The following is a 6,000-nucleotide window of genomic DNA, read 5'->3' as shown; positions in this document are numbered from 1 at the left end:
ATATACGGCAGCAATCCCACAAAAGATGACTGAGTAAATAGAAACATACTGTTGCAAGCTTCTCACATTTTACGTGACATAGTGGTTTATTAACTCTGAGTAATAACAAACTTGTGGCAAGTTAAGGATCCATATTTTATTTATAGCTTTGCGACCAAGATACCAGGAAAGTCAATGCTCAGTTCTAATCAGCAAACACACTGAGCATCTATTCTGTGCCAGATCCCAGTTAGACTCTGGAGAAACAGGTGAGTAAGGGAAGCTTCTGTTAAGGTTATTTCCTACAACACTTATTCAAGTGGGAGGGTGGTTCTCCTTCAGATTGTGGTTCTGGAACACAATGGTCCAGAACTTGGTCCTTTAAAGTCTTGTTGTCATCTGCACCCAATCAGCAAAACAGGAGGGCGAATGGACAAAGCACATCTCCGCTCGCAAAAGCCCAGCGTGTAAGTGGCATGCCCACCTGGGCTCGAATTCTATTGTAATTTCATGGCCACAGCCAATGGCGAGGAAGGCTGGGAAGTACAATTCAGCCATGTGCCGGCCTTAATCTGTTATTAGGAGAGCATACATTTTGGTAGGCTATCAGTCTCTACCATACTCTCTTCAGAGAGCTTATAATCTACACTGAGGACAATAAACAAAAAGGTTGATAATATTTTCCTGACTTTTAAAATAAATCATGTTAATTTTATACACGATGCAAAAAAAAAGTATAAAGAATACAGAATAAAATGAAAATCATTAATATCCTAAATACCATAACCCGCAAATCAATAACCCATGTGAGAATAACATTTCATTTTTTCCTGTTTACCAAAATATATTTCTTTCATCTTTTTTCTTTTTTTTTTTTTTTTAATTTTTTTAACGTGTATTTATTTTTGAGACAGAGAGAGACCGAGCATGAACGGGGGAGGGTCAGAGAGAGGGAGACACAGAGTCTGAAACAGGCTCCAGGCTCCGAGCTGTCAGCACAGAGCCCGATGTGGGTCTCAAACTCATGGACCATGAGATCACGACCTGAGCCGAAGTTGGCCGCTCAACCAACTGAGCCACCCAGGCGCCCCTTAATTTTTTTCTTAAATTTAAACTCATGCCATAAATTCTGCTTCATTACATGTTGGGAATTTTTTTTTCACTTAATTCATCCTAAACGAATGTCCCATGTCGTTATTATAATGCATTTTTTTACATGAAATTGGAATCAAGAAGAAGGAAGGCTGTTTATACAGCAATGGGACATTTTTTTTAATTTTTTTTTAACGTTTATTTATTTTTGAAACAGAGAGAGACACAGCATGAACGGGGGAGGGGCAGAGAGAGAGGGAAACACAGAATCGGAAGCAGGATCCAGGCTCTGAGCCATCAGCCCAGAGCCCAACGCAGGGCTCGAACTCGCAGACTGCGAGATCGTGACGTGAGCTGAAGTCGGACGCTTAACCGACTGAGCCACCCAGGCGCCCCAGCAATGGGACATTTTTTTAAACCTAAAGAGAAAGCCACGTCCTGAAACCTTCACATTCCCTGTGAGGATTAGAATAAACTGCAGAAAAATAGAGGGAATGCAACCAGCAGGTCGTACTTTCTTGGAGGTGGAGAACATGAGTTCTGGTGTAACTGGGAAATAACTCCACCAGACACCTGGAGCCTGAAGGAGTAATGATGAATGCTGTCGGTGACAGGAGACGTGGAGAGGGACAGGCCACCGGAATGCTATAGATGGCCAAATACATTTTTTAATTTGCAAACGCAGCTGGATGGTAGAACTGACAACTCCACGTGGGCATTTTGACACGACACTCAGCAGGAGCCCACTGAGAAGATAAAGAACCAGAAGCTATCATTTAGTCAAACTTGGGCCATCCAACCCACTTCAACCAGCATGATGATTTCCCAGGACCGAGTCCTAAGCTGGGTTCTGCAGGCACAAATAATAGATAAGAATGTCTTCCTCATGGAGCTTTAAACCCAAGAACAAGTCCTTTAGGTTTAGCTCATATATTTTTGGTGGAGGAGAAGATACAGGCATCACTAAGGATGTGATCTTCAGTAAGGCACTAGTCAAAATCTCTTACAATCTCCACTTCCATTTACCTCACAGCTGTCTCCTCAACACCGCCATATGCCTGATACTGTGCAAGATGCCTGGGGGGTGATAAGATCCGGTCTGTCTTTGGGAAATTCACAGACATCGCACACACCATGCACAGCCACACACCTGTCATGCCCAAACGGTTTTATTTTAGGGAAGTAGGAATAAACAGCCGAAAGCTCAGTTTAACACTGAGTGCCTTTATGCTCTGCCACCACGGATGTGGCATTGACAGAAATTAGGTCTTCCCTAAAGAGGCTCGGCTTTGGGGGAGATCTCATGAGACCAGAGAGAGGATATCAGTGAGGAGCAGGATTAGCAGGGGAATGGAGTGCGGTTTCTGGCAATAAGGAAGGTGAGGGGATGTTTTGAAAAAAGATGCATGGGAAACAGAGCCTTTCAAGAAGGGGTGCTGGAACAACCTGGATATCCATGATGAAAATACATCATTCTTGACTCCTGCCTCACAACATATATGAGAGAGAAAAAGAAAGAAAGAGAGAAAGAAAGAAAGAAAGAAAGAAAGAAAGAAAGAAAGAAAGAAGGAAGGAAGGAAGGAAGGAAAGAAGGGAGGAAGAGAAACAAAAGAAACAAAAACAAACAAAACACAAGATTTCTTAGACTGAAAGAGCTAATGCTATAATGCTCCTTAGAGAAAACATGAAAAATATCTATGGGCCCTGGGAGTAAGAAAAGGTTTCTTGGACAGGTCACAGAAAACAGTAACCATAAAAGAAAGATTGAGAAATTAGACTTCATCAAAATTAAAAATTTCTATTTATTTTTTTAGTTTACTTATTTTGAGAGAGGAAAGAGAGAGAGAGAGAGAGAGAACAAGACCAGGGGAGGGACAGAGAGAGAAGGAGAGAGAGAATCCCAAGCAGGCTCCATAATGTCAGTGCAGAGCCCAATGAGAGGCTTAAACTCACGAACCATGAGATCATGACCTGAGCTGAAATCAAGAGTAAGAAACTTAACTGAGCCACCCAGGTGGCTCAAAATTAAAAACTTCTTCTAATCCAAAGGCATTGTTAACAAATGAAAAGGCAAGTCATAGGCTGGGATAAAATATTCACAAAGCATATATCTGACCAAGGAAGGATCCAGAACATATAAAGAACTCCAACAAATCAATAATTTAAAAATATACAACCCAATAAAAAAATGTAAAAAAGACTTATACAAGCAAAAAATGTTTAATATATAAAATATATATATATGCATGTATATACACAAATATATATATATATGCACATACACACACACACACACACACAAATATATACAAATGGCCAAAAGGTGCTCAATATCATTACTTATCAGGTAAGTGGAAATTAAAATCACATTGAGATGCCTCAGCACACCCACTACAATGGCTAAAAAGATTAATAACACCAGATAGAGAGATTTGGAGGAACAGGAATGCTGGTAGGAATGTACAATAATACAACTACTTTTGTAAACGGTTTAACAGTATTTTATAAAGTTAAACATACACTTACGTGACCCAGCAATGCATTCCTACCTACTTATCTGAGATAAGTAAAAACACATGTCCACATAAAACCATGCATGAATATTCATAACAGCTTTATGTATGATAGCTAAAACCCAGAAACAACCCAAATGTCCACCAACTGGATAATGAGTAAACAAATCATGGTATATTTGTACAATAGAATTCTGTTCAACAATGAAAAGGTCTGCTATCGACACACCCGTCAACACGGATGAATCTCACAGACATTACCGACTGGATGGAGCGGCACACAAAAAGTACATATATTCTGTGATCCTATTTATATGAAAAATAGCCTATGTTAAAAAAAAAAAGATCAGAGCATTGGTTGCCTCTGGGAATGAGATACTGACTAGAAAGAGGCACAAAGGAACTTTTGGAAGTGACGGGAATATTTTATGTTTTGATAGAGGTATGAGCTACAAAAGTAGAGCATTTTGCAAATATACATAAAAATATACACGCATAAAATTTTACATGAAAAAACTATAAAAATAATTAAGGAAGCAATAAGATATAAATGAACCAAAACGGCAAAATGTCAATCAAGGTTGACGTTGAACCACGGGTACATGGGTTCATTATATTATTTTATTTGTGTATATTCAAATATTTTCCATAATACAACTTCTTTAGAAGAAAAAGAAAGCAAGCAAGAAGGGAAAGCTAGGTACACCACAAATCAAAATATACTCTAAATCTTCTATCATGGAAACAATGTTCTCATGGGTAAATAGAGAAAACAGTGGAACAGAAGATCCAGAAAAAGCCTCTATTACACGCGCAAATTTAGTGTCCTCAAAAGTGACATCTCACATCAGTGGAGAAAGACGAACTACTAGTAAGTGCGTTAGACAACTGGATACAAATATAAGAACAGATACTACACTCGATCTTAGCCAAAAAAGCCGAGAAGCAGTGGATAGAAATAGAAGAAAAAAATAAAATTTGATCATTTCTCACAACTAAATAAAAGCCAAATGAATCCATTGTTTACATGCAAAAACAAAAAAAATTAAACACATGCTAAAGAAAAAAATAAAAGGGTTCACAGAGCATCTGGCAGCTACCAATGGGGACATAGCTCTGGAGAGGTGGCCACAACACAGGTCTGTCCCAAGGAGGTGGCAGGCTCGAGGCAGGGACACAGACCTCGAGTGAGAGCCCAAGGAGGGGCCGTCGAGAAGAGCTAGGATGCAAAAGCAGACAGAGCTGAGCCGTGGGGCGTGGGGTCCCAGAGGCTGCCCGCAGGCTGGGGAAACCAGGAGAAACAAAAGTAAAGCATGCATTCATTTCACCAGTGCCCGTGGCCAAGTCGTGCAAGGAGTGACTGCCCTCCGGTCATCACATTAGGTCAACCACTGCTGCAGCCTCTGGACTGGGAGTGAGGAGGAAGGAAGGGGAGGGGACGGAGGAGGAGAGGAGCACACACTGTATTGGTGTGGCACCCAGAACAACCGCGGCAGGCCCAGACTGAATCTTGGACACGGCTGGCAGCAGAATGATGGTGTGGCAGGGCCACAGGGGAGGAGGGTCGAAATGGTGGTCCTTCCAAAATTCTACCTAATCCAGGAAGGGCTGCTTTTCCTGGGCCACAAGGGACCCTTACTGGGTACAGAGAATTTGCCCGCAGGGAGGTCCTGAGAAGAATTTTCCTTGGCGCATCAAGCTCCTTGAAGACAGTCTGTCCCACGGAGAGGATGGGCATACTGGGAGCTGGCTAAGAGAGGCCCAGGCCAGGAAGCAGTGGGCAGCAAGGCAGAGACATCCAGGGGTCAGGTGGGAATGTGTGTGAGGCCGCGTTCCCAGGGCAGGCAGGGCGGGGGGGTCTGGACAGCGCTGCGCGCGGCTCTCCCAGCCCGTCACCAGGAAGGTGAGGGAGGGAAAGTGGCACCCAGGGACTCGCTACGCACCCTCCGAGGCCTGGCTGTGAACCAGAACTGATTCCCTGGGCAAATACCGAATGAGGACAGCCACCCCCTGGCAGTGGTGCCACCATGCCTTTGACCTCTTGGAGGAAGGCCAGGGTCAGAGAACAGAGACACGGTTTCTGGAGGCAGACTTTTCTCCCTTGTCCTTAGTGAAGTAAGGTCTGGATGGGAGGTGTATCCTCGGCCCCACCATGCAGGAGCCTGGTCGCTTCCTCCACATGCCTCACTGGGTAGGCTCTTGGCCGGAGGTACAGAAAGTGAGTGGCTGGCTTTGCCAGAGCAAGCAGGATGCGCCGTTCCTCTTGTCCCTGCTTCCTGCCGTCTGTATCATTCCACCTGCGGGACTCTCGCTGGCTCCTTCCCTGGTCCACAGCATCCATGGTGGAACAGAGCCGTGCATGGCTCCTGAATACCATCTCTCACGTGAGGTCAGCCTCCCAGAGACAGCTGTTCCC

General features: G+C 43.5%; 1 pseudogene; it reads right to left on the bottom strand.

Moving 5' to 3' along the window:
- Nucleotides 1-4,454: 4,454 nt before the first annotated feature.
- LOC113600412 (uncharacterized) lies at nt 4,455-4,534 on the bottom strand (annotated as a pseudogene).
- Between the last annotated feature and the right edge of the window lie 1,466 nt (nt 4,535-6,000).

The sequence above is a fragment of the Acinonyx jubatus genome, chromosome D2, assembly GCF_027475565.1.
Source record: "Acinonyx jubatus isolate Ajub_Pintada_27869175 chromosome D2, VMU_Ajub_asm_v1.0, whole genome shotgun sequence".
NCBI classification, from domain to species: domain Eukaryota; kingdom Metazoa; phylum Chordata; class Mammalia; order Carnivora; family Felidae; genus Acinonyx; species Acinonyx jubatus.
Note: the sequence above shows the minus strand (reverse complement) of the source record. Positions and strands in the feature narration are given on the sequence as shown.